The following is a 9,178-nucleotide window of genomic DNA, read 5'->3' as shown; positions in this document are numbered from 1 at the left end:
GAAGCCGAGTCTGCCGCCCTGCGAACCGTAATGCACCGAACACAGCATTTGGGAAGATTGACTGCAGTACGGAAAGTCCTTGGTTCTCATACGATTGCCAAGGTGTATAAGCAGTTTTACGGATTGCTTGGTAAACCCTTTGCCTAGAATCTCCAGAGCAGTCACTTTTGATCCTTTTCGGACTCCCTAAAAGAAAAGGTGCCAGTGAGCGTCTTGTCACTTCGTGCTCATTAAACATTCGAAGGAGACTAGAGTCATCTTTTCGTCCTTTTCTCGACTCTTGAAACATGAAAAGATCAAGTTTAGTTCCTGTGTCTTAAAAATTTATTCGGCCACGATAACATTACCTGGTTAGATCTTGTGTGCATTAGCTTGAGTAGGATTCTTTTTGTTTGCCATGGCAACTTTTCCAGGGTTCACCAACCCAAGTTCCCCTCCTGACGGGAATCCTAGTCATTTCCCTCCTCTTGGGAATGTTGGTGCTCCTTATATGGCGACGTTATCCCTTCCGGGGTTAACTGTCGGGTTGCCTGTTTGGTTGTTTTCAACCTCTTTTGTCCCTGTCGTGTCGGCTGCTACTCCATCAGTCCCTCCACCTGAACAACATCATGTTGATCCTAAGGTGGATCTCTCCCCTTCGACCCCTCTTTCTACGTCTTCCTCTTGTACTTCGCCTGGTGAAGGTCTCGATTCGAATAACCAGGTGGCTAAGAAGAAGAAGTCTCCTAAGGGAGAGGCTATAAGTACAACGGTTACTCCCTCGAGTACACCTGAAGTTGGGCCCCTTTCCGCTCCTCCGCGGAAGGTTAAGTTTCCTTGTCGATTATGCAAGGACGACCATCTTCTTCGCGATTGTCCTGGCATTCCCAGGGTCTTAGAAGTATGGTCTCGTGATCCGGCCCACCCCTCATCGTCGTCTGGAGCTCACGGGGATGCTACCTTATTAGTTGGGAATGGTAAGGGAAAAGGGAAGATGCGAATCCCTTGTAGACTTTGTGAAGGAAATCATCCCCTTCACCTTTGTCCACTCATGGATAAAGCCTCCAGTGTCTTGGAAAGTCTCCCAGCTCCCTCACCCCAACTTCCCGTTGGATATCAACGTCTTTCTGCAGCTGCAGATCATCTGCCTCCCGAAAATGAGATTGGTTCACATTCTTCTCTTGTCCAGGCCCCTCTTCCCGAACCTGGCTGTGTCCAGCCTGTTCCAGACCAACCATTGGTCGGAAAGAGTGTCGACTCGAGTCCGCCCCTCGCTCACTCTGTTTCGGAAGAGAATCATGCCCACGTTCTTCTCGTCTCTTCAGATTCTCCAGAGTCCCGAAATGACTCTCCTAACCCAGCTGCTCCCGAAGGTTCTCCTTCGTTTCCTTTAGCACATGGGGGCAATCATTCGATTCCCCCACCAAGTAGTCTGGTCGCTTCCTTTGATTGGAATCACCTAGTCGCCGGCCGCCTTCCATCCCATGTGCCTTTCCAGATTACAGTACTTGCTTGTGATAAGGCAGTACCTGGCACTGTTCTAGATGAAGGTGCGTTGGTCAGTCTTATGCCGTACACTACTTGGCAAGCCTTAGGTTCCCTGCAGCTTGGGCCAGTCACTCAGAATCTGTTGGCGTTCGATGGAGGAGCTTGTCCATCTCTAGGAGTTCTCCCAAAGTTCCCTATTACTTTGGGGGGAAAAACCGTCTATATAGACGTCTTGGTTACCCAAGGTGTTTTAGACTTTAGTCTTCTCCTTGGTCGCGACTATGTTTATGCCATGGAGGCCCTTGTTTCTTCGCTTTTCCGTGTGGTTTGCTTTCCACACGATGGAAGAATTGTGATTATCGATCAATTGTCGTTCGCTAGTCCTCCGATGCCTCCTACGCAGTTGTCGCCCCCTCCTAGTTTTTGCCCACCAGTTGTATCTGCCCCACCACAGATCAACTACGTGGCCACCTACCCCATGCCTGTATCCAGTGATGACACCGTCGTGCATAGTGTCCTGGGGGCATTAGGTCCTGACTTCCAAGATGTGGTCCTTTCACCGAGAGTAACACTCTTGGAAGCACCGACTTCCTGTTCATTATGATGAAGTTCGGTCGGAGCATAGTTCACTTTCCTATGTCAAGCTCCCTAAAAAATGAAATTGGGTCTGGTCGGAGCATAGTTCACCCTCCTATGTCAAGCTCCCTAAAAAATGAAATTGGGTCTGGTCGGAGCATAGTTCTTATCCTGCGTCAAGCTCCTTAAAAAATGAAACATCGGTGTCTCGAGGATAGTTTTGCTAATGTATCAACCTCGTTAAAATAATGAAACGACTTGTGTCCGAGGATAGTTCTTTTACCTGTGTCAACCTCGTTAAAACAATGAAACACGAGCTCGTGCAATTCGAGCGCAATAACCATTCTGTCAACCTTCAACCCATTTTCAATGGATTGAAGCTTGGGGGGCATGTACCTCGAATTGAGACACGATGCTGGGGGGCATGCCCATAAAATCCATTTTCAAAGCATAGTTTGCATACGTGATTGTCATGTGTGTTTTCAAGCTTTCGTAAAAATAAAATATATGCGTGTGTGTAAATACATTCCACAATGGGTCGTTTGTTATGCAGTAGATACATCAGATCACATGTGTGTCGAACAGTCGCATAGCATATAAAACACATCATCACATGAAGAAAAGATCCATCTAGGAATAAGCATATGTATATAAATATATCCTTTTCCAAGCATAGTTTGCATGTGTGTTCGCATGTGTGTTTTTAAGCTTGCATAAAAAATTAAAATATGTGGATCGCATGTTGTGCAACTGATACATTAGATCACATTTGTATTAGACATTTGCATAGCATATAAAACATCATCACATGTGAAAAGATCCATCCAAAATCGGCATATATATATATATATCGTGTGGTGCACTAAGGTGCTAAAAAATAAGTGTATATGTCTGAAGTAAGGCCGATGTCCTCAGTACATCTGAGACGCATGTCTCTCAAAAACATCAGTGGAAATAAAACCTAGATGTCTACTGTGGTGGGTTGTGCTCTCTGTAGCACACGACTGCCCGTGCCACCCGCCTCAAAAGGCGGTGCATCTTGGGTTCCACCCCCACTGTGTGGATCTGTGATGCTATGGGGACCTCTTCGATCCCCTGGTAATCTGGCACTCCAGCCAGTAAACCCTCAAGGTTCTGTAGCACAATCTCCGGTGTGTTGACTCCTGGAGGAGCCAAGGCTAGGGCTCCGGTGCCCTGTCCCTCTCTCCGTGCCTCTGGGGCTAGACCAAGGGGTCTCACGGGTCCCACATCTGCACATCATAGCATCCATCAGGACATGTACATGAAAAAATTAAAAAACGTTAAAATAATGTATCAACCTCGTTAAAATAATGAAACGACTTGTGTCCGAGGATAGTTCTTTTACCTGTGTCAACCTCGTTAAAACAATGAAACACGAGCTCGTGCAATTCGAGCGCAATAACCATTCTGTCAACCTTCAACCCATTTTCAATGGATTGAAGCTTGGGGGGCATATACCTCGAATTGAGACACGATGTTGGGGGGCATGCCCATAAAATCCATTTTCAAAGCATAGTTTGCATACGTGATTGTCATGTGTGTTTTCAAGCTTTCGTAAAAATAAAATATATGCGTGTGTAAATACATCCCAGAACGGGTCTAGCAACAATCAGTCAATGCTACTATGCAAGTTCCTAATTGCAAATAAAAAGGTAGGCAATGAACACCTACTTGGATTCCAACGCTATTGTTTGATGAAGAGATGTCGCTCTCGCTCCTTCGCTCTTGGCCGGTCACGATCCTCCGCGATCTCCGCGAATAGACACCTGCACACACAAAGAGAAAGACAAACACAAGCGTGAAATCTAATAAAAGCAATTATACATCAGTCAGAAAGGACGTAATTCACATTTAACATTACAGAGACAAATGAGAATGGAACCATAATAGTAGTCATCTATTATTAATCAATAACAGAGAAGAGTACAACCAAATGTTCTGACGTCGAATCCTTCTCAAGAGGGTCCAGCCAGCAAGTCTCTTAAGCATTCACCCTTGGAGGTAGATCTCCCAAGACAAAAACTCTCTCTCACACAAGCAACACTCCACAACCTTCCTTAAGCTATCTAGCAATTCCACACTTATCACACCAACTACCTACTAGTAGCAGCAATCTGAGCACTATCAATTCCACACAATCCAAACTAGCTGCTCATGGTAATGGTAGAGGTTTAAATAGGAGAAGGAGTCTCCATGAATGGGGGGAGGATGAGCTTCTCTTCAAGGAAGGTGGTTTCAAATGACGAACAGACATGCCATAGAAGGGAGGGCGATACCCACAAGGCCAACAACCAAGTCTAGGTCATCTGGAAGGCTGGTTGTTGGAACAAATTCGCCCAAACTGGATCAGCGTGGGTGTATAACTGAACTGTAGCGCTGACAGCGCATATTAATAACGGAGCAGGCTGTGTCAGCGCGGCTTAATATTTTCATAGGTTGCGCTGGCTCATGAAATTCGACCAGCGTGGAAAACCCGTGTGCTTCCGCGCTGGCAGCACATTAGTTGCACTATCAGCCGCCAATCAGCGCGGTTATTTTAATAACAGTCGCGCTGATCAAATAAACTTTGGCAAAGTGGGTCATTTGGCCAGACTAGGGAGCAGGAGCATGATTAATTGGAATTTATGGCACAGTAGGGAGACTGACAGGGAGATAGTGACAAATTACTGTGTAACAGATGCCCCCTAAAGCATGAAGCCCGAGAGAGTGGGAGGGGTGAAATGCTTTACAAAACTCGCTGAACTGGAACACCACCAGGAAGAACCTGCATGTATGTACAACTGATATCTCAATTACATGTAGTCTAGGCATGGGCACAGCCATCCAAAAGACATACGAAAAGGTCTGTGGTATGGACGCAGCCACCCAGCTGAAGAGACCATGATGATAAGAAGGTATGGTCGCAGCCATCCAAAAGACTCAGGTATGGGCGCAGCCATCCATCAATGAGTCATGTAATAACAATCCACAAAATCGCAGCCTGGTTCACAACAGACAAAAACCAGGGTCTTGCGCTCCATCCCAACCTGAACAAAGTACAAGTCCAAGCATGTGAATACATGAGCTGAAGTCGAACATGCATGAACATCGTCTGATTACCAGTCAATGATGAAAACTGTTAACAGACGCGAGATGTACCACCAATAATGACAATGGTCCTCAAGGTACTTATAGGTACAATCCGCGGTGTGTGAATCAATGAGCTGGTGTCGAACACCGCCAGAATCATCTGATCAGAGGCCAATGATGAAAACCTCACGTCGAACACGAAGAACCTTCCATTGAGGCATGCAGGCTCTAAGGCACCTGAAGGGAGTCTCTAGGTCACTTTCCTGGATAATGAGCTGAAGTCGACAGGAAGTAACCTTGATCGAAGGTGGGCCATAATGTTTCCCACATCATCGACACGAGACAGAGAAGGATAAAATATTTTGTGTGAGACATCAGAAGGAGGTGGTAAGCTTGCAGAGGCCAACTTCTCTTGAACATATCGGCGGAACGACGGCGGATTTGGCAGTATCTGACATCAAATGAGCAGAGGTCATGGTGACAAGGCAATGAGCAGATGAGAGGTCAAATAGGATAACCCAAACCCACGGAGGCTAGTGTAAAACAAGATGAGAAATCCCCACCCGGACACGAATGCAGACGAGTGCCATGTTCAAGAGAGACATACTGCCGACACGACCATTATTACAGTTTTATTTTCCCCACCATTTCTGGCAGGTACCCCAATTATTTTTGGGTGACAAGCTTGACGGGGATAGCATATGCTTGGGAAGCGTCATTTCGACGGTGTCCGATGTCATTAAGTTTTAACGAGTCTGACAAAGGAAGAACTCGGCGTCTTTTCCTGTTTAGAGAGTCTGAAAGGACAGTGGAAAAGAAAACTCCAGGGGGGTCCTTTTTCGTAAAGTTGTGTCTCTCGAGCCCGAAAAAGTATAAAACAATGCTCGAAAGAACCGCCCGACCAGTATGATCGAGGAGTACTTTTCGTAAATAGTGACTTCGACCCGAAAAAGTAAAAAAGCGGTCAGAATCACGTCATTTCGGAACCAATAACGAGTGCGAAACGACAAACACCCGGCAATCTTTTTAAGTTAAACGGTCGGAAAAAGAGCTTTACAAGCGACTGCCTTTCGTTCCGTTTAACGAGTCGAGAGGGAACTCGGCCATCTTTTCTTGGTTTAAGTTGGAAAAGAGCTTAAAGACGACGTTTTTTGGGACCAAGTGTACATAGAACCGTTGCGACCACGCTGGTTACTAGAATCTGCACAAGAACACCACCCGCGTAAACCTGTTCGACACGTTAAAAAACATAGTAAAACATGCATAAAAGCATAATATAGTGACATTAGCACGAAATCCATGGTAAAATCATGACAAAAACCCACATTTATAAAAAACCATAGTCAATTATAAATTTTTTACCATAAATAGGGGGTAAAAGCCATTTTTTACCATTGTTACCATTTTGAGTTGTGGAGAACGTTGTGGAGCTGCGAGGTTGACGGAGCGATTTCCATCCCGTGCGGACACCATCCATCCGACAACTTGTTCCAGGTAGGTTCTCCTCTCCCTGCACTTCATTTTGAGCCTTTTTTGCAACATTTCCACGGTGGGATTTGGCCATTTGGGGGAATTTTTTGAGCTTGGATGCGCTCTCGGTCAGCGCGGATTTCCCCATCGGGTCCGCGCTGACCGATTAATTTTACACACACCACCTCTCGGATCAGCGCGGAAAACACGTGTGCTTCCGCGCTGACCCAAGGAAAAAACAAAGGGGGCGCCATTATCAGCGTGACTGTTTTAAAAACAGCCGCGCTGACGCCGTGAAATTTTATTTTTAAGAAATTGAACGTACAAACTTCAACGGTTAGGGTTCTAATATTTTTTCATGGTCATGCAGGACACAATGGCATTTGTTTGGCAAGAGAGAGCTCACGATAACGAAGATATAGCAGCTTATGCCAATGCGGATTGCCGAAATGCAATGCGGGCATGTGGATTCCTAAAATTTTTCCTCACTCCGCGCCTGAGAGCGCAACCTGATCTCCTCGAGCTCTTAATCCGAGCTTGGAACCCAGTTGATGGAAAATTCACAATCCGGGGCCGTGATATCGAGTTCGATTACACGGATATTTATTTTTTGACTGGGTTGTCACGCCGGGGCCAGATGCCCATTCTGGAGGGGCAACGGCCCAGCGGTGAGACCCTTGACCAGCTCATGGCTCGAGTGTGCCCGCGGGATGTTAAAACACGGAGTGGGAAAGTGGGTATTCCGACGGTGGACGACATCGTTCTTCGCACCATACTCTTTATGGTGACACGGGCAGCGGGTTGCTTGGCCAATCATGAGGCCTCAAAGACCCATCTACTACTAGCTCTCGAGTGCTTACAGCCCACCGTATTCAACTGGGCAGCAGCAGTAACGATCAGCATGAAGAGACAACTGAGCAACTGTCGACGCGGAGAGTCGAAGCAGTTCGGTTATGGGTCGCTCTTACTTCCACTCATGTTGGAGTGGGTGCCGGCCTTACAGCTACAGGATATGGTCGTGGATCCACCCAGAGGTCCCCGGGAGACGAGGGCCAGTCGGTGGGGCCATGTCATGCCGCGTGGAGGTGGCGACCGCCCAGTGGCATGGGGTGTTTATTTTCGAGAGTGGCTGGATCGGCAGGTCATTTTCGTAGAGGATTGGCCATATGCCGGTATTGACTTCCGTGGCGATCCCGACATGCCACTGCCCCCAGGAGAACACTGGGATGATGGAGGTATGACACTTGATCTCTTTTTAATTTTTATCTTTTTAATGTTTTTTAATTTTTTCATGTACATGTCCTGATGGATGCTATGATGTACATGACCATACCTTCTTATCATCATGGTCTCTTCAGCTGGGTGGCTGCGTCCATACCACAGACCTTTTCGTATGTCTTTTGGATGGCTGCGCCCATGCCTAGACTACATGTAATTGAGATATCAGTTGTACATACGTGTAGGTTCTTCCTGGTGGTGTTCCAGTTCAACGAGTTTTGTAAAGCATTTCACCCCTCCCACTCTCTCGGGCTTCATGATTTAGGGATCATCTGTTACACAGTAATTTGTCACTGTCTCCCTGTCAGTCTCCCTACTGTGCCATGAATTCCAACTAATCATGCTCCTGCTCCCTAGTCTGGCCAAATGACCCACTTTACCAAAGTTTATTTGATTAGCGCGACTGTTATGAAAATAACCGCGCTGATTGGCGGCTGATAGTGCAACTGATGCACTGCCAGCGCGGAAGCACACGGGTTTTCCGCGCTGGTCGAATTTCATGAGCCAGCGCAACCTATGAAAATATTAAGCCGCGCTGACACAGCCTGCTCCGTTATTAATATGCGTTGTCAGCGCTACAGTTCAGTTATACACCCGCGCTGATCCAGTTTGGGCAAATTTGTTCCAACAGCCAGCCTTCCAGATGACTCCAGACTTGGTTGTTGGCCTTGTGGGTATCGCCCTCCCTTCTATGGCATGTCTGTTCGTCATTTGAAACCACCTTCCTTGAAGATAAGCTCATCCTCCCCCCATTCATGGAGACTCCTTCTCCTATTTAAACCTCTACCATTACCATGAGCAGCTAGTTTGGATTGTGTGGAATTGATAGTGCTCAGATTGCTGCTACTAGTAGGTAGTTGGTGTGATAAGTGTGGAATTGCTAGATAGCTTAAGGAAGGTTGTGGAGTGTTGCTTGTGTGAGAGAGAGTTTTTGTCTTGGGAGATCTACCTCCAAGGGTGAATGCTTAAGAGACTTGCTGGCTGGACCCTCTTGAGAAGGATTTGACGTCAGAACATTTGGTTGTACTCTTCTCTGTTATTGATTAATAATAGATGACTACTATTATGGTTCCATTCTCATTTGTCTCTGTAATGTTAAATGTGAATTACGTCCTTTCTGACTGATGTATAATTGCTTTTATTAGATTTCACGCTTGTGTTTGTCTTTCTCTTCGTGTGTGCAGGTGTCTATTCGCGGAGATCGCGGAGGATCGTGACCGGCCAAGAGCGAAGGAGCGAGAGCGGCATCTCTTCATCAAACAATAGCGTTGGAATCCAAGTAGGTGTTCATTGCCTA

This window comes from Pinus tabuliformis, chromosome 5_1 (assembly GCF_031772625.1).
Source record: "Pinus tabuliformis cultivar Carrire ecotype Pingquan chromosome 5_1, CPIR1, whole genome shotgun sequence".
Taxonomy (NCBI): Eukaryota; Viridiplantae; Streptophyta; class Pinopsida; order Pinales; family Pinaceae; genus Pinus; species Pinus tabuliformis.
This window is presented reverse-complemented; position numbering follows the sequence as displayed.